Source organism: Podarcis bocagei (assembly GCF_964188305.1).
Source record: "Podarcis bocagei genome assembly, chromosome: 8".
Classification (NCBI taxonomy): Eukaryota; Metazoa; Chordata; class Lepidosauria; order Squamata; family Lacertidae; genus Podarcis; species Podarcis bocagei.
The window spans coordinates 56,076,068-56,103,289 of NC_138133.1; the positions used below are offsets into that span (position 1 = coordinate 56,076,068).

The following is a 27,222-nucleotide window of genomic DNA, read 5'->3' on the forward strand; positions in this document are numbered from 1 at the left end:
TTTTTCTCATTGATCTCTTTTACTACTAATTTTAACAGTTATGCCTTAGGAAAGCAAGCTGGTGGGTTGTATCAGTCAGTCTTATGGAGACCTCTTGTGGGCAACTGTGGCATTCCTCATATCACAGCTTTCATTGGACAGTGGTAATAAGGGGGTTCACAGCGTGGATAGATATGCCAGCAATTAATCTCCAGTTCTTTAAAGTGCACGTTTAAAGTTGCTGCTATTTTTCAACTACATTAATTAAGGGTATAAATAAACTGCAATTAATTCAAGTGTGTGGGGGGGGGGATGTTCAGACTTCCTGGCTCACAGGAAGACAGTTGCTCACAATATTTGCTTAACATTTGTCCTTTCCTTGAATCTGGGAGACACCTGTTTCTATCTACTTCTGTTCATTTCAAGTCATGCCTGTGATTTAATGCCACTGGAATGAGACCAACAGTTTAAAACACAAATGCAGTGATGTACACAGGGTTTTGGGGTTTTTTGTACAAGCATATCTGTGGTCTGTACAATATGATTTGACTCTGTGAAGCTGTATACAGTGGTACCTCGGGTTACATACGTTTCAGGTTACAGACTCCGCTAACCCAGAAATAGTGCTTCAGGTTAAGAACTTTGCTTCAGGATGAGAACAGAAATCGTGCTCCGGCGGCACGGCATCAGTGGGAAGCCCCATTAGCTAAAGTGGTGCTTCAGGTTAAGAACAGTTTAAGGTTAAGAACGGACCTCCAGAATGAATTAAGTACTTAACCTGAGGTACCACTGTAGAGGTAACACAGCTGTATACTGTTGAATATGCATTATCAAATACTGGCAACCCCCCCCCCCCATCAGGATATTAAAACCAAGTATCAGTGTCAAATCCAGATAGAAATCATTTGGAAGAATATTCAAGCAACTGAGCAGTATCTGTAGAAAAAATGATGTTAAAATTCACAAGGAGGATTTTTTGAGACCAAATAGGTTTCAGTTGCAGTAAACAAAACTTGTCTCCTTCAAAATCTTCTTGGCATTATATGATATACATCTCTAGTGTGTACTTACCCTTTAAGCTACATTGCACAAACAGTTCTTTTGTTGTTTATCGTTCATGTAACTTTACAAACATATGCTGTATGTATCATCCATTTAATAAAACAACAAAGTCTTTAAAAAACCCCTGGGCATTTTTGAACATTTGACCTTCAGTAAGTACAGATTTAAGATCCTTACCAAGAAATTGTTGCCGATCTGCCCTTCTTTTCAATGTGAGTTTTACCAGATCATCAGGGACATTTGGTAGACTAGCAACTTCACCATAGGTACTGATGGATCGCTGTAGTATTTCATTGCTTCTCGCTTTCTCTGCCAAGTCATCCTCACTCTGTGTGTGACCATAAATCATTCATCAGTGCCCAAGTCACCACTTAACTTTTTTGTTTGTTAAAAACATGTTTTTACTCAATTGGTAGTTGTTTGAGATTGGTAGATGTCATTGGGAAAAGGAGACGAACTGCTTTCATTTTAAAGAAGAAGAAGAATTCCTGATTGTACAAATGGACAAACACCTTCAAGAATTTTGGTGGCTACATACACCAAAATGTGCAGCAAGGAAAATGGAAAAAAGGTATTTTAATAGCTGGCGAACAGCCTCTACATAGCCAACCACAACACTGACTTGAAAAAATAAACAGGTATTTTGTTTCCGTGCTCATCTTTTGAAATGCCTGCAGCTTTGTTCTGTTTTATTCTGGAATTCATTCACCAAATCATGAGTATTTGTTCAAAGGTAGTTATAAATCTGTTTTCACTTCAGAATGACTTTGCTGAATGTAAAGTTGTAATAGAAAGTTGTTTTAACAAAGGGTTAATATGGTGAATTTTACTGGCTTTTCTGGCTTTGGTTTATTTATTTATTTTAAGATGGCTGTCAATTGAAGAACTGACACAGTTAAGACCTCCATATTTCCATCGTGTAATGTCAAGCAAGCTGATTATAGTGTTGTGCAAGTTATTTTAAGGCTACAAAATATGGGGTATAAGCACAAATCACTGGGAATGCCATTGCTTAATTGTATGTAACACAAGAAGCTGAGAGACATCCAAAGGAGAAAAGACAGGAGCTACCAAGCCTCTTCTATTCATGAAAGGAAGTGTCACCTGCTCCCTTCTTTCAGAAGAAATTGGCAGTTACAGGAGCATGAAAAAAAACCCCAGTGCTAGGATTAAGGAACATTCAGTAAACCACCTGCAAGTTTCACAGCTCTGGGGGAAATGTCCTGGCCTCACTGAATAAGAGCCGCCTTTTGCAAGATCATTCACATTTCCCATTGTGTTCATCCTGGAGATGACTGGATTTATAGTCTAGGACAAACAGAGACACACACAACTAGACAATTTGTCTTTCCATACATTGCTTGCTCATTTTTTACCTGCGCTTTTCCATATCTTGCCCGTGGGCTTTGGGGATACTTGTTGACTAATGCTTCAAATGCCTTCAAAGCTTCCTCAGCTTTTCCCTAAAGAAAGCCATTGTTATCTGAAGTAATTTGCAAAATATCATGTGTAGGAAAAATATTAACATTCATTATTATTTACATTTCCAATAAAAGTGCTGAGAAGTCACCAGCTAACAAAGCGGCTAAAAATAATTCGGTCATTTATAAAACATTTTTTGTGGGAAAAGGCAGTAGGCACACAACACTTACAGTGACAGCTAGGGAAGCTATCTGTTATAGTTTGGTAATGTATAATACACCTTTTAAATAAACACAGTGTATGAGGTCGGGATTGTTGTTGCTTAAATAAAAATAAAATATTAACATTATTAAATGATTGTGGAAGGGAATGGCAGGGGAATCTAAAATATCAGCACTAGAGTGGGTTGATGACCACAGGCAGTGGATTTTGAGTGTCATGGAAGAGCAACAAGTTATTATATTTTTGTACCCAGGGAAAAGTGCTTGTGGGATTTTATGTCTTAGATGCTAAAATAAACCAGCTAGGTTTGGGCTCAGGGTGGGGGGGGGGAGACAGGAGACAGAAGAGAGGGAGAGGGAGAAGGTGGTATTTACTGCTCTTCCTCAGGGAGGGAAACATCTGGGGCCATCCCTGAAATTTCCCTTTTTGTTATGAAATGCCTTAAAGTGAACATCTTGAGGGGGAGAAATGAAAGCATATTGGGGGCTATTAAAACACATAAGAAAAAAATTGATTGAATATGATGGGTGATATTCATTTGAGTTTTACTCAGAGTAATCCTACTGAAATTAAATACACAATTTAAGGCATCAAAGTGAAATTATTTAGGTACCTTCTTATGGGCTATTTCACAGCTGTGAAATCCTTGAAAGCATCGGTTATGAAGAGGTATGCAAATATGAGAAAAATATATAGATTTTAAAACTCAAGGCTGCCATCACATCTGGAAGAACTGCAAGTTTTTCTTTATTGGGCTGGCCTACTTCCCAGGTTCAGTTGCATAAAATGTCACAGGAAGCAACCATACACTGAATCAGACCATTATTCCACCAAGCTCAGTTTTGTCTACACTGACTGACGGCAGTTCTCCAGGATTTCAGACAAGTCTTTTCCTAGCCTTACCCGGAGTTGCTGAGGACTGAACCTGGGACCTTCTGCATTCAAAGCAGATGCTCTACCACTGAGCTACAGTCTATACATTTTAAAAGTACTGAATCGCTGTCTTTGTCCATCCATCCCTTACAACAGACATAAGCCTATATTGTGATTCACTAGCATTGCCAATAGATGGGTTCACAACCATTTGCAGTGTTTATCAGCACCTTCTAAGGTTCTCTATGTCTAGAATTTTATGCATGGTGCTACTGCCCATCTTTATGTTCTCTCCAGCAACAGCCAATTTAAGCTCAGTCGAATTTCATCGTTACCTTTTTGCGCAGCTTCTCTGCAGCATCAAGTTCAGCTTTAATCTGTTTATCAAATTTATTCAGCAATTTTGGTTTCTTTTTCTTCACTAGAAAAAAAGAGATTAAAAAGAAATGCAGAATTCTTCCCAGAATTCAGAATTGACTATTTATGAACTTCTTTAACACCTTAATGCATGCTGAAGGATATCTAACAATATGGAGCAAAACTAGTGTTTTTGTATTTACACAGTTACAATAATACTATGACCAGTACAAACTGGTGTGTGTGTGTGTAATTGAATTTCCAAAAATAAAGGCGGGGGGGGGGGGGAGAGAGAGAAAAAAAAAGAATGAAAAGAAGAAAAGAACACAAGAGAAAGATAAACTTACATCAAAAAATCTTACAATTCCACATATTGAGATTACCCTCTTGACTCCCCCCCCCATCCCAACCATGAGTCCTCTTAATTCTATTTTAACTGCATATTGACATTTCTCCAATTATTCCATCTTCCTAAGTTATCCATACTCTCTATTTCATTTAGTGTATTTAGAATCCTGCTAATGTTTTGATCTGTTTGCATTACTTTTGTATATACATTATAAACATTTCCCTTTCTTTTTAAAATTTCTTGTCTTCCAGTCCAAATTGTTAAGAATGCAAGAACATAGTTAGAGCCTACTGACTCAGGACAATGGTCCATGTAGTCGGCATTCTGCTTTCTTAGTGGCCAACCAGATGCTGGTGGGAAACCAGCAAACAAGATCAGGGCACAAGAGCCATCTCCCTTCCTGTGGTTTTTGGTAAGTGGTATTACTGCCTCCAACTGTGGAAGCAGAATATAGCCAACATGGCTAGTAGTCATTGATAGCCTTCTCCTCCATGAATTTGCCTAAAGTCATCTAAGATGGTGGCTATCCCTGCTTCCTGCAGGTTGCAGTAGCATCTGGCCAGCACCTGAAAAGGCAACGGTGCCCTCATCGTAGCCCAGAGTAGTTACAAACTATCTGAAAGATCACAACTGTCTCTGAAGCCATTGGTAGTCATTGAGCTATTCAGTCATTCAGCCACTAGGTTTGTCAGCAACTCCATTTCCCTGTATCGGTGCAGGAGGAAGGGGTAACAGGATAGTAGGATTAAGGATCAAATCACAAAGAACCTCTATACCTGATTTTAAAGCAGGAATTGGGAACCTTGGGAACCCACCCTCACAGATGCTGTTAGATTCCAACTCTCACCACCTTCATCCAGCATGGCCAATGGTCAGGAATGACAGGAGTTGCAGTTCAACAACATCTGGAGCACAATGGGTTCCTTATCCCTGTTTTAAAGGATTTGGCTAAATATATGAACATCATAGGCTTATGGTTATTACCACAATATGACAAATGATCAGCATAAGGAACAAATGTGCAGAACAGGCCATTAGAATCATTTGATCTTATTTTCCAAGACCTGGAAGGCATGCTTTCATGGACTCTTTCCAAGAACACCCATATGCTTCAGGACACTGTGTCGGCAATCCACCATATGGTATCATGTTCCTGAACTATCCAAGTAAATGAAAGGCCCCTGCTTCTGCTAGTGCTGTATAATAGGGACACAAAATGTAGCAAGGTGTATAATGTGAGTGGTCATTATGATGTTGGAAGGTGTTCAGTAGGGCCAGTTCTGGCGTGACTTCTAATACTTGTTTAGTTATTTTGCATATCTCTTGTAGGACTGCTGTCCAGAAGGTTGGATTTTAAGGCATTCCCACCACATGTGGAGGCATGTGCCTGTGGAGGTGCAACCTCTCCAACATCTTGGTGAGGTTCCTGGGCGGATCAGCACCAGTTTCCATGGTGTTAAGTACCACCTGGAGGTGAGTTTCAGAGTGAAACTTTCTTTGGGCTGATATGGACTTAAAGGGAGGTTTAGACCACATTCTAGTCCAATGTGTGGGGTTAATTTCATAGCCTATGTCATCCTCCCAGTGTTCTTTGATTGCATCAAGGGGGTTTGTGGGATTTTGGAGCAGTATTTTGTATATTGCGGATTCCATCTCTTTGCTGTGTCCCTCACCTGTAAGGAGAAAGTTCTCGAAGGTGGTCAAGGGCCTAGTGGCTGCTGATTTGAATTAAACACAATGCTTTGGGTCCTAACTTAAGGAAGATGGTGAATATGTCACTTGCTACTCAAAGGTCTCCAAGCAAACAGTCTCCAAAAGAAACTTCCAAAACTTGTGCAATAGAATAATTGAACATTTTCTCTGTTCCATGCACCAAGGCAAAAACTAAACATTCACATTATCTTACCTTTTTCTTTTTGCTGAGTTTCTTTTTCACTTTGTCCTGGAATATGTAAAAAAAAAGAAAAAAGTTTTGTATCATCACCGCAGTGCTATTTTTAAAATGCATACAACTGGAATAATACCCACAAAATAATGGGTATATCTTCATTTTGCAACATTGTCAGGTTTTTAAATCTATCAATGTCCAAATATAATATAATATAATATAATATAATATAATATAATATAATATAATATAATATAATATAATATAATATAATATAATATAATATAATATATAATATAATAATATAATATAATATAATATAATATAATATAATATAATATAATATAATATAATATAATATAATATAATATAATATAATATAATATAATATAATATAATATGATATAATAATTATTATATGCAGAGAGTTAAGAATAATTGTTTCAGTTGTGGCGGAAAAGGTAAGGACTAAAGATCGTATCTATTCATTGTCAATCCACTTCATTCAAATGAATGGAAGTTTTTGCCGTCTAATGGAAGTTAGACTCTTAACTTAATAAACCAATTATATTTTTCATCTTCCTGCATTTCAGATTAACATAACTAGTTCTCTCTTGAATATACTGGTAATTTATGTATAGAACTTTCAGACTTCTATATATAGACAACAGTGTGGTGGTGGTTTAATTCAGTTTACCCAACATTTCAGCTCCCTTTACACTATGCCTTACACCTGGTTTATGCATGCCAACCTTCTCTAGCCTTATACCTTCCCAGGTGTCTTGAACTACAATTAACCAGTATGGCCAATGGTCCAAGATGGAAGTGGTACTACCAACATGGAAGGCGGACATCAGGTTGGGGAAAACTAATAGGTGCCAGTCCCCTCCACCCCAGTGTGATTGCTTCTGGTAGAATGTTGGGCAATTGATGTGCGCAGTACTTGGTCAAGTTCATGTGCAGTCTCCAACTGTATGAACTGCCATGATCTGAGCTATCATATGTGATTTGAGCACCAGTGGGAACTCCCTTCCTGATGCTAATAATAGCTTCTATGGAGTGATTTTCTTCAGGATCATAGTGAGGATTAAACTCCAGCACCGTATCCATTGCAGTTCAAATCCTGAGCAAGTGGTCCTAAAAGTTGTTATTTAGAGTTTTTTAAATATATATGCAAAATTAAGGTCAGGTGTATCTTAGAGTACTCCAACCCTGTCAGGACTCAATAACCTTTTTATGTTCTAGACAAATATGTAATGTGTTATTTCCCAACTACCTTTAGCCTATTAATTAATTTGCATTATATGGCATGTGTAACAAAAGAATCTTAGTCCCACCCCCCACCCCCATACATTTTGGGACTTTGCCTCATTTTTGCTTTGAGTTTTGGTGCTAACTGCTTTTCAGTTCTATTGTAACATCTAGCATCCTGTGAAGCAAATTCAGCAGGTTAGTCACATTCATTTGCTGCAATAAAAACAGGGAGCCTTGTGGTACCTTAAAAACTAAAAACTACTATGTCATAATATAGATTTTAGTCTTTAAGATGCCAAAAGACTCTGTGTTGCTCATGTGAAGTAAGTTCCTCTGGTTATGTTAAATTATCTGTTTCAGTTCTATCCATAGTATAACAGAGGGATGTGGTGGAAGTAATATAACCAGCACCATGGTGCCTTAAAAGATTTCATGATGGCTCATGAATCAGATCTAGTTTTCCTCTCCTCCTGGCTCACTACAGTGGTACCTCGGGTAAAGTACTTAATTTGTTCCGGAGGGCCGTTCTTAACCTGAAACTGTTCTTAACCTGAAGCATCACTTTAGCTAATGGGGCCTCCTGCTGCCGCCATGCTGCCGGAGCGCAATTTCTGTTCTCATCCTGAAGCAAAGTTCTTAACCTGAGGTACTATTTCTGGGTTAGCAGAGTCTGCAACCTGAAACGGATGTAACCTGAAGCGCATGTAACCCGAGGTACCACTTTATAAACCTCCCAATCACTAAAGCATTTAGGAACATCGAGGAACAGTTATTGGTACAAGCTGCTGTATTGAAACAAAATCCACCATCAGCTCCAGATATTGCCTTAGCACATACATTGTGAACCTACAGACTAAGGAGGATACTAGCCTGCTTCTGTTTCATAGTGAAAGGGTAAGAGGTTATGATAAAACTGGTGAACACTTCAGAATAAAAAAAGATTGCAAGCATATAAACTGTAGAAGTTTATATGCAGATATAGGACGTACATGAATTCACATTAAGCTGGTTTTAACCACCAGTTCTGCATAATAAAATAACTAGTGATTTCAAATGGTATAAAGAAGACACAAAAGTGTTATTGAAGAGAGATGTTTTGTCAGCGTTTTGAAAAATAATGACTGCACCAGTGAAAAGGTTCTTTTGTACTTTATTGCAACCAATCATTACACAGAAGAAAAAGTTCATCTTTTAAAAGTCCCCATTACCTTGCCCCCATGGCACACTTGTGTAAACATGAAAATTATGTAATTATAAGCATTTTAAGAACTTGATCACAGCATAATAATTTTCTCACTCCAGCAGTCTAAAAATATATTGCCGCTATTGTACAAAAACACAATCCTATTTTTCTCGCATGTCCTTAAAAATATGGCTTTATAAAAAATTATTGCTCTTCCACTTAGAAATATGCAATTTTTCATTCAATGAAGAATAACACTTTTATTTTATTTATTACTTAAATTTATATACCACCCTTCCTCCCCAAGGAGCCCAGGGTGGCAAACACATCAATGATAAAACAATACAATGTCTCAATCGGTATTAACAGAACTAGAGGACTATTGCTTCCTGAAAAGTATGAATGGCATGATCCTTCCTGTACAGTCTCCCATTCCCTGCATTGGCCTGGTGTAATGCCTGTGGGTGCACAGCTTGTGGTGGTGAGAACAAGGCTCTGTTATATTTTAAGGGAATCATTCATGCACAGATGCAGTACCCATGTGGGAAGGGAATATGCTCACAGAAATCTAGGATATATGCTACATACAAACTATGTAGACCTCTCAATATATTGGATTCCAAGCCAAGAAAAATGCATCACATTTCTCCTTACTCATGTTTCTACTTAAAAAATAAATAAATCTAATTATCTCCAAGTGCTGGCTACAGTTCAAAAGTCAAAGATTCCACAATAATCCTAGTGAATTCTTATTGACTTCAATGCTACTTAGTGTTTCCTACTGATATCTCAGATTAAACTGAGATTATCTTTCTCAGAGCATTAAAATGAGAACTATTCCTGAGCCAAAAAAGGATAAAATAATTAAAGTAATGTGGATCTATTGTAATGCAACAACACCATGCAATAGTTATCTATAGCCCTAACTTTTTTAAAAAAAGTTTACCTTCATTTGTGAGCAAAATAAGGATTTTATTAATAAATACTGATTTATATTTATAATAAGCAATTTTTGGTAAAGAATATTTGTTGAAATCTATCATATTCTGACTCAATAGATAGACTCATCAGATAACTACAACCCTTGCCTCACAATAATCCCATTTATTTCAGAGGGGCTACTGTTGATTAAGCAGTTGTGGGAATACAGTTTAGGTACTTATGCTGATATAACTGCTGACAAACAGTGCATTACAATGGCGGGTCTAAGGGCAAATGAAAAAAAAAATACAATTAAGCCCAAGTGGATTTTCAATGTAAGCTCTGCAAACTTCCAGACTGCTATGGAATTCTTCAGTGTTCATCAGAAGTGGTGGTTACAACAAGAACGTTTGTGTGTAGTGTAATTATTTAAGTAATTCTGTAGATATGTCCATCATTAAGGTGTTTGCTACACCTGAACATAGATTAAAGTGAGCTGAGCTCAGCTAGAATAATTACTAACCAACAAGTATACGTCCAAGCCAAAATTTCACAGCTCTATTTTAGTAGTGTTTGCCATAAAAGAATGTAAATATATCACAATGCTATTTGATCACATTTTAAAACTTTGCTAACTAAGATTGCTTCCAAATTTTAATGTATCCACAGATATATATATATTAAAATCTTAAATCATTTGTTGCTACATTATAAATAGCATATTACAATTATGTGAACGACACATGTAAAATTCAGATACTACAACCTCTTGGTCACTAATAAGGGAGAAAATAAAAACATGTATATTAAAAGCTACAAAATGTTAAAAATGTATATTGGGGTTCTAAATATATGCTAAAGCTATACTAAAATGTGAACTGAGTGCTACACATTTTCAGAGAGTTTCACAAGTGATGCGTAAATAGGTTTGTTTTTTTTGCATCTACAAATTGAATGAAAAGTCTGCATTGATCAGAATATATATTCAGTTTAAAAATAGTGTTCTATTTCTGGCTAATACCATATTAACAACATCTACATGAGATGCAACTCAAATGGGAAAGTCTCCTAGCATCACTTGTGAAACACCTTTAGTGTTTCTCCCTCCACCACAAGTTTCTCAACTGCTTAGTTAATTACGGCATAAAGTCTATAACAAACATCTGTTCCCATTGTGTAGAGAATGGTTTAGGCTGGTCCTCCTGCTGTAGGGACAGTCTTTTTGAAGCTTTAAGTATCTGAAAAAATAAGGGGAGATCTAAATTAGAGGACCAACCATGATACAAATTATTTTTAAAAATATTATTTATTACTAATATGCAACTTTGTAGCAAAGGAATTTGGTTGTACCTTTTATTAAAACTGTATTAGTTTTAGACACAAAGTTGCTATCTATTAAAGAGGGCAAGCAACAGCAGACCTTGAAGGACAGCCTTTTTGAGCAAGAAAACAAAAATATCTTCCCCCACTACACACATACGCACACATGCACACCATATACGAGGATGTACCTAGGGGATGGCCAGATTGGCCCCTGCCAAAGGTGCAGGTCCAAGGAAGCGCAGAAATCATACCTCTCCACTCTGGCTCAGAGTGGTTAGGAGTCTGCCCACTCTCCTTGCCAAGGGTACAAGGGAGCCTAGGTACGCCTCTGACCATACATGCATATTATGAGAAAAATGCATTACTATAATGAAAACATACTTGTAGAGTAAGAACTCTCTACAATGAGGGTTCGGCCATTCAGTGTTAAGGATGGAAGGGCAGATTTGCTTACACCCCAACACTCTACAATTGCAGTATTTTACTTCTCTGCCTTGCAAGAAGGGTAACTGGCAACCATTCACTTATATGGGAAAAAGCGAAGACATAACATGGAGATAACCCCAGGGTGGAGGCTAAACCAAGCGTTATCTGTCTGCATAGCTCTTCATCTACATGGTTCCATCCTGGGTTGTTATATGTATGTATTTGGAACAGGGCAGAGGAAAATTTATGCTGATGCATCTGATATAACATCCTGTGCAATTCTGTGGGATCAATTGCAGTTATTGCACATTGGGTGGGCCAAACACACACACAGTTGTGGCCTGTTTTACTGATTAGACGCAACAGTATGGATAAAGAAAAGGCACTGAATTTGAAGGCAGCGCTAGCCACTTATAACAAAATGGGAGCTACAGTGTGCTTTACTACTATGCCGCTCGCATACGAACAGGTGCTGCTTGCCCCAATTAAATGGTCATCTGACTTGCTGTGCCTATAGAACTGCTACTTCACATGCTGCAGGAGAGTGCCATGACCACCACACCCAATATAAATTTAACTGGATGAATCTCTATTCTGTTAATGTTACCCTTATCTTCGCCATCACAATCTTAGCCTTATGTTTGACTCCATCAACTATCCAGTTGCCAAAGTCTTTTTATTTTCAAGATGCATTCTCTGCTGCTTACACATTCATAACTTTGCTGCAATCACAATTTTTTGTACTCTCTCACTTTCTGTTAGATATTTCAAACTTGTCCTCTTCATATTCTCCTTCCATTTCTACCTTCCTACCAGAAACAACCTTTCCTTCTCTATTGCTTATCTCTCCTTTTCAACTCTCTTCTCAACAGCCAAGCCTTTATTTCCAATCCATTCTTGATTCACTTTAAGCTCATCCACGGGCATACAAAGGATTCCCCCCCCCCCCCGAGGCAGCAGCAAAGCAAATACTCGAAACAAATGTAACTAGTATGAGAGAACAGGCCTACAATTTCTAGAAGACCTAGGCCTGCATCTGATGAACTTATATTCCATATATTCCATCTGTTGCTTCTGATGGGTAGACCTGGCATCCAGACACCTTTTGATGACTACTCAAACCAACAATTATTTCCCTGCCTCAACTAACCCCCATCAAGCCTTAATTCTCTCTCTCTCTCTCTCTCTCTCTCTCTCTCTCTCTCTCTCACACACACACACACACACACACACACAAAAACACACCAGCACGTCAGAGTAACAACAAAGGTCTATATTTCAGGGTTGTTATAAAGTACTATAACTCCCCATACTTTTCAGCATATTGATATAAACACTGGATTACATTGTGCATACACTCAGCCATAGTGTTCTGCGTCCCCTCCCCCGGCTTGCAGTAAGGATAAAATAACGATAGGTGTTAGCTGCATTAAGATTTCTTTTTTAATGCTGACAAATGGGAAGGGGCACTTTTTTGGTATTAAATAAAACCTGAGTTAGAAAGATCACGAACTCCTCTTTGTTGCTATCTTTTCTTTTTTGAGTTGACTCCCCAAACTCAGCTACACTAAAATCCTGGATACATGAATGGCTCTCTATGAAGCAGCAATCATTTTTTACATCATAGGAGACCAGCATATAAGCCTTAAAAACCAACCAACAAGTTTCTTCACTAGACTCTAGCCCAGGAGTAGTCAACGTAGTATCCTCCAGATGTTGCTGGACAATAACTACCATCATTCTCAACTATTTGGCATGCAGGCTGCAGCTGATAGGAATTGTAGTCAAACAACATATGGGGATACCATGCTGGCTCCCCCTGCTCTAGCCATATCTTTGTGTAATTGGCTAGATCTGTTTTCTTAATGCCACTCATTGCTATGATTTCATTCACTGGCAATCATGCTAGTTTACAAAACAAGGAAAACAGTGCTTACATATTTTGCCTCATATTTCTGGTTCAACAGTGGTAGCCTTCTTTTTTAGTCAATGAAAACTGGAACTCTGATGATTATGGCACTTCTGTACTTTCCTACTTCCCTTGCAGTCATCCATGAGTTCACCATATCTGCAAATCTAATGTTACCTGATCATCTCAACTATATTTTGCAGCAGCAACATTTATTTCTAGAGTATTTACCACATGCTACTCATTAATCCACCACTGACATTTCTTTAGAAATGCCAGATGGATCAAGCTCATGTAGCCAAGCATTCTTTTGTTGCAGTAACCAACCAGATGCCTATGGGATGCCCAAAAGCATGAACTGCACACAAAGGCACTCTCACCACTGTGATTCCCCAAAACTGGGACTCTTTTAAAATTTAACCTGAGCCCTGCAGGCAAAGACTTTTATTATCTCAACTGTGCCTTGGAATAGTTTTTAGAATATTCCATTTCCCAAAAAAACAAAAAGTAGGGTTAAATGCTGAAATAAAAACAAAAAATAAACAGAAAGCAATGTGCTTTACAGAAGCCCAAAGCTATGAATATTTCCATCTACCACTTAAGAATCTGGAAATTTGCAGCTGAGATCAAATCCCTTTGTATTTACTCATTCTGACTCACTAAAAACATACTGAGGATGGAAATGAAAATGTTAGCACATGTAATAATGCTTTGGTGCTAATCTAATGCCATCATTTTATGGGATGCAAAGTATCAGTTTAGTGTGTGAGAGGCATGAAATACAAAATCAAATTTCTCCCACATTTGGTGTTGATAAGCAGTCACTGCAGCTGTGTTGCTGGCGATCTTTTCACATCAAAAGATCATGTCCCTCTTTGCCAGGAAGTTTAGACTTGTGCCTTTGTGTCAACTCCATTTGACTGAAGATGTACCTGGAAAGCTGACTGTTTATTCCAAGTTGCAGGCTATAGGTCTCTATTGCCTGCAACGTGTTCCTGAATCCAGATCCTGCCAAGTCATGATACCACATTCTGGGAGTAAGGCAATACTAGATAAAGCAAGGTGAAGGCAAAGCAGACGCAACACATGGTGGGTCTGTGATATGAGCAAGATACAGCAGTGGTTGCAAAGTCCCTTTTTTGCCCTAAACAGAAAAGAAGCCCGACTCAGAAGCTTTCGTAAGGTCAAATGTCAACATATGACCTTTTCTGTCGTGTTGCTGTTAAAGGAGCCTTACCCATGTGAGCCAGAGACTTCCAGAAACAGTAGCAGCCACCACATGCATCTCCTTGGTGGTTATAAACAAACTCTGCGACAGAGATATGTACAGCTGAAGCTTTCTTCTCACAATGCCAGAGACAGGGCTTGAGAAGACATTCATTGTGGATGTGAGTCACTCACTGTTGTTTTCTACACCTTTACTGGATCTTATTGGAAGCTCCTGCAGCCAATCGGAAGCCACGGAAGCTGCATTGGACGTTTGGGTTCCAAAGAACGCTTGCAAACCAGAACACTCACTTCTGGGTTTGCGGTGTTCAGGACCCAAAACATTCGAGTTGCAAGGCAACCAAGGTACAACTATCTATATCTATCTATATATTTATCTATATACACATATGTATGAGAAATGATAACTACACTCTTAGTAAATTGCTGCTTATTCACTTTCTTTAACTATTATGGTTTTCCTTGGAAAAGTTAGTTGGGTTTGCTGAAATGGTAACTTCAAAAGGGATAGTCTGAACACTCCGCTAGACTAGGCTATAGAAATGGGTATCCGTTAACACTGTACTGTATCAAGCTATTTTGTACACTGCCCTGATATCTAAGGGGATATCCTAACCCAAGGACTAGTTGGAGGTGCCACATCCACTGGCTCTGCTGGAGTAAGAGCTCCATCACCACAGAAGTCACCACTGTGCCTGTTGTAGGCACAGCTGGAAAGCTACCAAGAGTACCCACCACTGATAACCCATGCATGGCCTCAAAACTGGGCAGAGTAGGGATTAAAAAAAGAGGCTTGGCCAAGGATTTGCTAGAACCTAAGGCAGCCCACTGTCAGGTGAGGAGCCAGCTTGAGCTGGCACAGCAGAGCAAAAAAACAACCCCAAACTCGAGAGCTTTTTGCCCTTTGCCCTGGATGGGTGGTACTAGTAGAACTTTGAATGTAGCAAGGGCTCTGGCACTATAATCATACCAGGAGCCAGGTGACCCCAAGTTAGGGCTGGCTTTTAAAAGCATTTTTAAAAGCTTTTAATTTATGATAAAATAAATAAGTGGATAAATGAATATAGGCTAATGAACTATGATGTGCATTTCAGTTTCTAAGAAACTGAATTAATAAAATAGTTCTGCTCACGACATATTGTTATATAATGGAACAGAAGTAATCAGAAAAAGTATGTGCCCTGGTGAACAATGCTGGGCACACTCATATATAAGCACCATTACATAAACAGGTTTTAGCATAGTATGACAAAATAATGTACAAACCTGTCTCATGGGGTTGAGCAGTCACATGATCTTCTGTATGTTCTCTGTCATCTATGGTTAACAAATTGGAAAAACTTATGTTATCTTATACTGTGTATGCCTGTGCTATTATTACTATTATTACTAATAATAATTTCTACTAAACAAATTGATACATTTTATATAAACCAAAATATATTCAGGCTGATTTTGTAGTTATACAGACATAATTAAAGAAATAAGATAAATACAAGCTTAAATTCTTTTTTAAAAATCAGCAATGACTGTATGAACTTTAAGGATGATACAGAGCACATAGGTTGTCAAATTGTACATTACAGCATAAGTGTGTGACACAGATATAAAATACAGCATTCTCTTCCCTCTTGTTTTCCCCAAGCATTTTACTTTTAACACATACATCATAAAATACTCTCTTATTTTTTAAGCCAAATATCTAAATATTTATGAGCTTTGAGCTATCATAGCTGGATATTTCAGCTACAGTATTTTCTTTAAAATAATTTTGACTTCCGAAATGAGAAAACCAAAGAAAATGAGTGGTTTAATGGAGTCATATACAAACACTTGAGTCCTTAAAAACAAACAGATGTTTGTTGCAAAGGCAGGGCAGATTCAACATAACAGCTATGGTTTGGCAGTGTACTCCATTCTTAAAGATGTATACCCTCTTCCAGTGATATCCATGCATGTCTCCTTAAAGTAACTTTGAAATATTGAGCTTCCATAAGAAAAGAAAAGGCTGTACAAAAGCATGTTCAAGTGCAGAGGATGTCAAAACAAATTTGCTAAGCTGGCTGGTAGAGTGGACTCTGTGATTTCCCCTAACTATGGAGTATATCAAATACAACAGAGGATTGCCCAGCAGACATCCAGGAACCAAAAAGCTTAAGAAAGCTAGGTAGCTGACCAATTAGTTCACAGAATCCTCAACTTCAGCTGGCACTTCACATTTAGGAGTGACCTGGGTCTCCACAAAATAGCTGCAAAGCAGCAGGGGTGGGTAGGTGTTATTTGAAACAGTAAAATGGTGGGTACAATGAAATGATTAACTTTCTTCCCACTTGCTGCTTTTCCCCAGTGACATACAAGCACATCTAGAAACATGGCTGGGTAAAAAATGGGTGAGAGGAGTGTGTTACAGGGTAAAAAGAGAGGTGGCAAAGAGTCCTTTTCCTACTTTTAATTGCACCCTCCATAGCCACTATGTAGGTGGTCATTCTTGAATTCCAGTATGAATCCCTGCTATTAGCATAATTCAGAGTCTAGATGGCTATGTTATATGGTAAGAGAAGGCAAAGGGAAATCAGGTTCACAAATATCCTAGTAACCTTCCTTGCCACACTTGAGACAGGTAGCTTTAAAAATGGGGGACAGGTTTGATCTCTTCTATCTCCTCCTGACAGAGAAACTTAATACTCACTTTTCCTAGGACAGCAAAGAGGTACTAGCAAAAAATAGCCTGAATACATTTCTCAGTACTTCTCACAGGACACCGTATGAGTCCACACTGATTTGTGATTATTTGAATTCACAGAAGCAAATGTCAAAGTGACATGCAAATATGTAGTATGTAAATACATTCAGAGCCTTTAAGATCCAGATGTCTAAATTTTTATCAATACATTCAGTGGTTAAAAACCATCATCTTGTACAATGAAGTTTCTCAGCAGTTCTCTGTCCAGTATTCCTTTTATTCCACACATAAACAGCAGGTAAAAAGTGCTTTCATTCATTAGAGAAAAATAACTTTAATAAAAGTTATACTCAAATTAATTTCTCCCACCTTGGTTAATTCATGCAAACGTACCTGAATGAATTTGTTCAGTAGCAGAATGTGGAACATCTGCTTCATCTATGGGCACATAAAAATGAATTAGATAACATGCTGTTAGAGTAGCAACCAACTTAAACTAACAAAAACAACACCTCACAAAGAAAGAGCACACACAATTATTCCCTTATATGACAGCTGCAGGACGAATAATGTTTGCACAGAAATGGAAGGCCTAAGTAGCAGCCGTTACTAATAAGTGGATAGGTAAGGTATGGGAATTTGCTTTAATTATTAAACTGACATACTTTTGAGAAAAGAAGAAACAGGTCAAAGACAAAATGACATTATAACAAATTGGATCCTGGCAACTGAGTACTGCTGAAAGAGCTTTTAGCTCTAAAAGATACCTTGTGGATTTGCAACATCCTAAAATGGGACTATTGTGCTTGAATCATGCTTGTGGGTTTCCCAAAAGCATCTGACTGGCCACTGTGAGAAGAGGATAATAGATTGCTCACCTCTTCTTCCCTTTGGCAAATGACTGTACTGTTGAAATGGCAATGAGATCGCACTGGCCTATTTATTCTGAATGTTTGTATGTGATGTCGATAAAGGTTTGATGATGATGATGAGACAAGGATGCTGGACTAGATAGGCCATTGGCCTGATCCAGTAGAAGCAGGCTCTTCTTATGTTCTTTAATAATTATAATGGTGGTAATGATTATGATTATCATTAACAGCAGAAGCTGCTAATTTATAAAGGTAATTATACACAAATAAGGGGAATTTATAGAAATCATGAAATCATAAGCTTTGGATTTAAAAAGGATTCTTAGGACTGATTCCTAATAAGATGGAATGAACCATTTTTTATACTCACTTTCATGTGTTTGATCAGTGCTCTCAATTGGCTCTGTTAGATATATAATAAATATAATAAATAAATCACAGCCTTTATAAGACCAAAACTAACAATATAAAGAGTAATGTGTACAAGAATTGTAATTTAAGACAGAGCTAGAGCCTTTATAAGCAGGAGAAAGAAACCTTACACTTTAGTTCTCAGACTCCAAAATACCTATTCAGACAACACAACTGAAAATCCCTTCAAATGTGACAAAATGCTTATGTGGAAAGTATTGCTATTTAGGAAACAATAAAGTTAGATGTGGATTGGTCATCACATGCACACTTCTTTATTTCTCTTTGTGTATGAATACAGGAATCCATAACTGACTGTGCCTCCATACAATGCAGATACTGTACACAATGTACAGCAAATAATAAAAAGACAATAACCACCTTTTTCATCTCATTATATATCACTTCCCAGAAGTTTTTCACTTTCTTACATTCCCACCACATGTGATAAAAAGTTCCTTCTTTTTCTTTACATTTCCAACATTTATTACTTATTTTATACATTTTAGCTAATTTCACAGGAGTAATATACCACCTATACATCATTTTTATCACATTTTCTTTCAAACATTTCCTACTTGGCTGTGCTTTTTCTACAACATTGTTTTCATATTTCAAGCAGACGTGAGACGCCAATATTGTAGCTGCTGCTAAGATGGGCATGTTTATTTAATCCAGCAATAAGCATTAGTTTTGCAGCATAATTCTTCTCATCACCACCACCACCACCCCTAGTTAATAAATGAATATATTCATTTATAGATAAATGATGATAAAATGAATATATGCTTACCTTGCATGTTTTCATAATAATGTCCGGATAACAGTTCTCCATCTGAAAAGAGAACAATGTTGTAATATAGTTCACAAGAAAATGTATTCTTTTTTGGCAACTGTTGAAAACATTCTTAGATAAACCTAACCAGATGTTTAGAAAGTTAGTATGAGTTTTTATTTGTTTTAGTCTATTTTATTGTAGTTTTAACTTTCTGTATGTTTTAAATTATGGTTGTAAAAAGTGATAATTTTATGGTTTTATCTTTTTTTAAAACCACTTCGAGGTGAGTTTTTTCTACAATAAAATGGTAAATAAATTTTATGAAAGAAACAAAATATTGCTGCAGGTCTCTCTGCTTAAGAAAAAAAGAAAGAATCCAGGTCCATGCTATGTAAATTAAAGAGAATGACTCCAGATTTTCACAAAAATGTGGTTGGAACTCAGGGGTCTGGGGTCAGAATAGGTTGATAGAGTAGAGAAGCCACCTAAGGCTGCATTTTGTCAACAACAACAAAAGGGGGGAAAAGATACAAAACCTGTCATTAGGGTTCTTTTCTACATGTTTATACATAATGTGTAGCTAGACCCTTAGAGAGTATCTATTATAGGAGTTGCATCAAAAGAATCAATGTCTATCACTAACCAGACTTGTGTTGACAGCATTCAGTTTTTCCTGAAATTGCAGATTCTTTCAGCTTCTAGGACAGGCCTGGGGAACCCTACAATTCTATGATTCTATATAGCCTGCAGGCCTAATTATGCTCGCCAAGCCTCTGCATTAGGCTGCCAGAGCTCCCCATTTGGCCCAGCCATACCCATCTACCCTATAGTTGATATTATATATAAGGAATGCAGCAGGTAAAAACCTGGGCTCAGCTTTGCAAGGGGCTCTGCAAGACCATGTGGGCAAAAATGTCACCCAATGTCACTGTTGCAACTTTGTCCACAACAACTAAGGTAGAGAACTGTTTAGATCCATTTCCCCATGCCTGTTTGAGAAGAGAACTTTCCTTGCTGTCAGTTCAGTTACAGAGCAAATACATAATTTGCTATTATTTATATGTTCAAAAGTGCAGAATAACTCATTAGATATGTTCGCCTATACGTAACTCATGCAGGACATGACTTGCTCAGTGTGAGTGCTAAAACAGCAAAGAAACAGCTAAGGAAAACCATTACTGCCAAGTCATTATTTTTCATAGTCACAGTCAATTTACCTGTATTCTGTGCTTCAATAAATTCTTCATTTTCCAATTCTAAAATAAAATAAAATACATAATTAAAATTTTAAAACTGGAATGCTACAATGGTTATGAGTTAATAAAGAAAAAAGTAACAAAATCACAATTTCCTTTGTCAGATTAATTAGCATATATGCCAGAAAAAGACTTGAATACATAAGTTTTTAAAGGATTGTGATATGCAAAGCAGTTTGTCTTAATCATCTAAGTTTTAGTGAAGTGGACTAGCTGCCTGGATAAGAGTAGGGATCTCAAATGAAGTTGGAAGCACACTGAGAGGGGGAGAGATGCACTCACAAATTTATGGTGACTGGAATGCCCCCTTCTCTGGTGTGAAACAGCACTGGACATTCCAGAAACTATGGCCTGGTGTTTTCAAACACTGGGACATCATCAAATAGTTCCCGGTGCTTGAATCAAGAAGATCTCAATGGGCTGGCAAAGCTTGTAGAGGGCCCCTTCAGATAGGTGGATCAGATGGAGGAAAGGGAAAGAAACTAAGATTGCAATCCTAAACACACTTACTAGAGATAAAGCTACTGAAGGCACCAGGCCTTGCTGCTGAGCAAACATGGACAGAGAGAGGGAATAAGAAAGTATCTGCTTTGGGGGCAAGTTGCTTGAGAACGTAGGGTAGGACAGCTTCAAGCATGATCAAATGAAACTGATTATCTAGGCACATTTCAATCCAGTTTCAGACCTGGTTTTGGAATCATAGAATCATAGAATCATAGACTCATAGAGTTGGAATAGACCACAAGGGCCATCGAGTCCAACCCCCTGCCAAGCAGGAAACACCATCAGAGCACTCCTGACATATGGTTGTCAAGCCTCTGCTTAAAGACCTCCAAAGAAGGAGACTCCACCACACTCCTTGGCTGCAAATTCCACTGTCGAACAGCTCTTACTGTCAGGAAGTTCTTCCTAATGTTTAGGTGGAATCTTCTTTCTTGTAGTTTGGATCCATTGCTCCGTGTCCACTTCTCTGGAGCAGCAGAAAACAACCTTTCTCCCTCCTCTATAATGACATCCTTTTATATATTTGAACATGGCTATCATATCACCCCTTAACCTCCTCTTCTCCCGGCTAAACATGCCCAGCTCCCTTAGCTGTTCCTCATAAGGCATCGTTTCCAGGCCTTTGACCATTTTGGTTGCCCTCCTCTGGACACGTTCCAGTTTGTCAGTGTCCTTCTTGAACTGTGGTGCCCAGAACTGGACACAGTACTCCAGGTGAGGTCTGACCAGAGCAGAATACAGTGGCACTATTACTTCCCTTGATCTAGATCAAAATTTGCTTGTCCAGATCAATTTTGAGATTTATGTTGTCAATAAATAAAAATAAATTTTAAAAATGACCTTTGTCAGGAGAAATTTGTAGGGGAAATTCAACCCTGTTGATTCTCCCTGACCTCTCAGCAGCTTTTGATACCATTAGTCACAGTTTCTTTCTGGACTGCCTTTGGGGTTTAGGAGTCTTGGGAGATGCTTCGTGGTGGTTCCACTCATACCTCTGAGGGTAATCAAATCAGTGACCTTTTGCATGCAAAGGTACTTCTCTGTCACTGAGCATAATTTTATGTTCGGGACAGAGAAAGAAAAGGTTCCCCAACGATCACATATTTCACGATAACACACACGACTTATTTGTTGCTGATTAAAGCTTAATATTTTTGTAAGGCACAAGGAATCTTGGGCACAAGGAATGATTTGCATTTCGTTGTCAGTTTTTAAAACTTTAAAATACAGCTAGAAAAACTGATTCAGCTATGGCCCTTTTACACAAGCCAAGCTGTCTGCTGCTTCTTTGAGGTGACATTCTATGTGCATTGTATTTACTTACTTACTTACTTACTTACTTACCCATTCATATATAATTTAATCATAAAATATCCAAGAGGTGAGAAATAGAAAATAATCGTAAAAATGATATAATATAAATATAAAACTGTTCAGCCACTATACACAGTAAAATATGGCTAAGTCACACATAAATACCACACATGTGGGTAGGGAAGCAGAAAGCTTTCCCCACAACCCAATCCAGAAATGCAGGCATTAATCAGCTGAGAAAGACATGAGATAAACTCCAACCCATAATTGTAATATTTATACACACAGTACAGCCATACTGTTACAGCAACATGTTATAAATGTGAGGACTTTCAAATGATATTACAACTAAAGTATAAAAACAAATGTCCTGCTCTTAATCATAGTTACTATAAAGTCACACAACATACCATGTTCATCCACATAGTCCTGCTTTTCTGTGTCATGTGAATAAGGTTCTGCAAGTAAAGAGACGGTTAATGCGTGAAATAAATTTACTGTCACATATTATTCCTAAGAATTCACATCTTACTGCATTTAATCAGCATTTAACTGAGAAGCCGATATAGCAAGCAACATGGAAGGCAAGGGCAAACTGAGTAGCCCACAATGTCCCAGAGGGCTTGGATATGTGTCTTTGTGTAGGTCAAGGTGCATGTGTACAGGCAATGGTGGAGGTATTAATAGAACGGGTAGGGAAAGGGGACCAGTGTGGGAGGAAGGAAATTGAATAGCCAGATAGGAGAGCAGTGTGCCACATTCGTTAGAAAAGAAAGAGAAGAATAATCCATTAAAATCACCACCACCACTTCTGGTTCCCCTCCCCTATCAACCATCAAATCAGAGATCACATCTTTTCTATTGACTGAACTGGAAAAGACATGGATCTAGGGTTGTCCAGCATTGCCAGGGATCTGAGACACTGATACTTATGGATCCTCATAATTTATACCAGGGATTACCTCAAAAGTACCCATCATATCACAAGTTGCCTCTGTATACATAGATGTGTTATGTGATTTGTTGGCGGTATTACTGTAAGCATTAATTTGATTGTGGTTTGTCAGGGACCCTTGGTAAAATCATACAAATTCAAGAGGATCTGTTTTAATTCTACTGGATCTGATTTTTTTTACTCACACGTAAAAGAAAAGTATGTTTGGCTGTGTGTATGCATGTGCTTTCTTTCAATTTGTCTGTTGGGGGCAGGTCTGACCCAGGAAGAGGGGTGAAAAAGCAACCAGAAGGGACAGTACCTACAGCACTCTTTCCAGATGTGCCGCAGGCCCAAAAATGTCGGCAATCCCTGCTCTGTTGGGTAACATAACCTGACTTTTAAATTAAGTAGAATCCAGCTGTAAAATGCAGGTATTTAGACTTCTGTGTAATACCTGTGTTATGATCCAGAGCATCCTCTAGATTTAGTTCTGTGTCATCTGTGGAAGACAGACAAAAATATGTTTTAATTTGTGCAAATCAAAGTACATGTTTCTATACAGCTGGTTGACTGATTGGATGAAAGAGGAAGGAATCAGGACTGCACTAGGTCTCCTACAGTCAATTTAACATATTGATCATATTTGCAAAGAGGCCTGCACTTCTAAATTCATGTTTTGAGGATTATGTGTTTGAGTCTACGTGTTAGCCTCATACGGCAGAATTCAATGGAAGAGTTCCATTCTAAGTTTCTACTTATAACTACTTAGTTGGATATGGCCCTCTGCATGTAGGCATTATAGGATACAAATGTGATATATAAACCAACTACTACTACTACTTATTATTATTATTAATAATATATTGATGCATATACCATTTTAGCATCATAGTGTATAATTTGTATTATGCCCCCATACATCACCATTTTCTTAGCATACTAAATCAGTATTTTTATTGTACAAATTGTTCCAAAGCAAAACAGAAATGAGTATTAAAGAACAGGCTTCATGCATCACACATCACTTACGACAAGCACATGCCCTGACCATCTGACAGTCAGAAGCCATTTCCTCTTTTCATTAGTTTCAATTAAAAACCTTTCTTAAAACAGATATTAATCATCCTTCTTCCCTTTGTTTCCTATTACAGCAATTAGGCTGCCAGTTATTATTTTAAGGATATTATTTATAGTTGGAGTCAGTCTTTCAATCAAAGTCCTTAGTCATTGATGGAAATAAAGAAGAAGAAGAAGAAGAAGAAGAAGAAGAAGAAGAAGAAGAAGAAGAAGAAGAAGAGTTTGGATTTGATATCCCGCCTTTCACTCCCTTTAAGGAGTCTCAAAGCGGCTAACATTCTCCTTTCCCTTCCTCCCCCACAACAAACACTCTGTGAGGTGAGTGGGGCTGAGAGACTTCAGAGAAGTGTGACTGGCCCAAGGTCACCCAGCAGCTGCATATGGAGGAGCGGAGACGCAAACCTGGTTCCCCAGATTACGAGACTACCGCTCTTAACCACTACACCACACTGGCTCTCTAAAAAACATTTTTGCCTGTGATCTCACCAAAGATACAGTAGTAATACTATTTGGTTTCCTTAAACATAGTATACTAGGGGAAGATACATAAATGTCTACTCATTTTCTAACAGACAGAATTACAATATGTCAGAACTGGAAAAGCACAAAAAAAGATTCTTGGGTAGTCAAAGTCTGGGATATCGCATGCATGATAGAAGTTCACAAATCTGATTTGAAGTGAAAGAGTCAAGAAGAAAATGTTTTTATGGAAGAAACTGAATTTGTTTATTTCTTATTGGAACAAAGTAAAAATATAAGACTCGGTGAATGCATATTATTTGCTGAGGAAAAGTTAATGGTATGAAGTATAGGTGAAATAGTTAATAAGCAACATAAGATTCTAACTTTTCTTTTTCTTTAGCATTTATAAAAATATTTAACAGTTTGAGAATGTGAGTATATAAAAATATTAAAAATGTATTATAGTATTTTATTAATCTTTTGGTATTAACTGTAACTGCTGCACTGCAATGTATTTCACAAATAAATATATACACAAATTAAAATAATAATTTATAGGAGCACAAGGAGCTTTCACCGCTATATTACAATAAGCATTATTTTTAACCCTCTTCTGGGATGCCTTTTTGTTTCACAGATGGGTCATTTTAAATGCACATTGTGCATTTATTTTAAAGATAACAGGAATGCAAGATCAACAGCCTACCAAGACAAAAGAAGCTTTCCTTGATCTAAACTATGTGCACATTTGCAGTTCCATTGCTCACAAGGTTGGTTAAGCATAGAGAAACAGACACATTCTATATAACCTATTACTTCTATGTGAATAATAACCAGACAAACCTTGGCCTTCTGGTTCATATGTAGCTTCTTCCGTATGTGCTTGATATTCATATGTATCTGAAAATTACATTAAATCACAAATAGCTATTAATACTGTTGTCAAGGCTGGAGGGTTTAAATGAGTTAGACTAACTAGTTGCTTGGTCCCTGCTCCTGCCAACCTAGTAGTTCAAAAGCACGCAGTGCAAGTAGATAAATAGGTACCGCTCCGGCGGGAAGGTAAACAGCGTTTCCGTGCACTGCTCTGGTTTGCCAGAAGTGGCTTAGTCATGTTGGCCACATGACCCGGAAGCTGTACGCTGGCTCCCTCGGCCAGTAAAGTGAGATGAGTGCCACAACCCCAGAGTCGTCCATGACTTGGCCTAATGGTCCCTTTACCTTTAACTCAAGATTGATGGGAAAGAAAGTCACACAACTATAATTGGGAAGGCCCAGCTTTTATCAACACTAGCCATGAAAAGTTTGGAGTAGAAAATTTCCCCCCAGGAACAGACTGTCAAAGAAAGTAATAATAGATATTACCTCAAAACATTTAATAACTAGTTAACAGAAGGATTCTGTGCATGTCAATTCAGGGGCATGTCCCTTTGCATTTAATGGGACTTGAACTCCAGTGCAGTTTGTGTATAGAATTTAAGCGTAGATGAACTAATGAATGCACATAGATTTCAACAAGTATTATGAAATACAATATATTTTGATCAGAACAGCTATCTTCAAATATTTTGATCTGGCATTTTATTAAACCCCTCTAACATGGGACCCACTTATATATTTTCTCTCTGATTCTCTATCTTTCTTTTCCTTTCTCCCCTTTGCTCTATTGATCTTTATTCTCTATGTATGGGCATTTCATCCCCACTTGTGGGTCTTCCTTTTACTGGATTGTCTCTACCCAAACTACAGACAGGCGCCATAATCATGTTCCTCTGCGCAGAGCTTCACATAACTGCTGCCTCAAATGTTAGCACCGAAACAGAAATTTATCTGTCACTTATCTGTCATTTATCTCCCAAAAGGACCTTACAAAGACCTCAACCCTGATGGAATCTTATCTTCAGATTTGCCAAATCCAAAAAAGGCAGCTTGCCATAGCCACTTTAACATTGGTCTTTCTAGTTAAGACTTATTAGGATTATAGATTGTGAAAGTACAAGAACCATGCTTCCCTCAAATGTCGAGTGAGTCGCCTATGTATGGCATCTTTGCGCTGACTAATATTTCTCCACACGTAAGTTATCATCACCTGGCTTAGAAGATGCATTATTTAAATAACATAAAATGTGAAATGGCATTGAATCATGGCAATCTGTCTTAGGTAAAGTTCCAGGTAGGTAGAAGTGTTGGTCTGACGCAGTTTAAATAAATAAAAAATTGTCCAGTAGCACCTTAGAGACCAGCTAAGTTTGTTCTGGATATAAGTTTTCGTGTGCATCCACACTTCTTCAGATACAATAGGTAGAGTTGTGATCCACTTAGGTGAGGCTGAAAACCAACACTTTAGAAAATTCCATCATATAAACCATCTCTCCCATTAAATTTGCAAATATTTAGGATCAGTTCACAGTTCACATGTTCATCACCTGATGTATCACTTCACAACATCTCAAAGCTATTATGAAAAGCAGACATACCATGACCGTCATCTGTGTCTGACTCTCCTGGTTGATAGTCACTTGCAGGTTCTGAA

At 37.8% G+C, this 27,222-nt stretch overlaps 1 long non-coding RNA gene across 2 annotated transcripts; it reads right to left on the reverse strand.

The window, feature by feature from the left end:
• Positions 1 to 3,893: 3,893 nt before the first annotated feature.
• On the reverse strand, positions 3,894 to 27,222 carry LOC308593091. 2 transcript variants are annotated; one of them, XR_014010692.1, is made up of 11 exons: positions 27,167 to 27,222; positions 25,533 to 25,589; positions 23,605 to 23,649; positions 22,624 to 22,671; positions 20,357 to 20,395; positions 19,155 to 19,196; positions 18,321 to 18,353; positions 17,472 to 17,516; positions 15,662 to 15,712; positions 6,171 to 6,206; positions 3,894 to 3,979 (listed from the first exon to the last, which is right to left on the reverse strand). It is a non-coding gene; the product is annotated as an uncharacterized lncRNA (long non-coding RNA). The 2 variants fall into 2 exon arrangements; XR_014010693.1 differs by lacking the exons at positions 3,894 to 3,979; positions 6,171 to 6,206 and adding an exon at positions 8,540 to 10,748.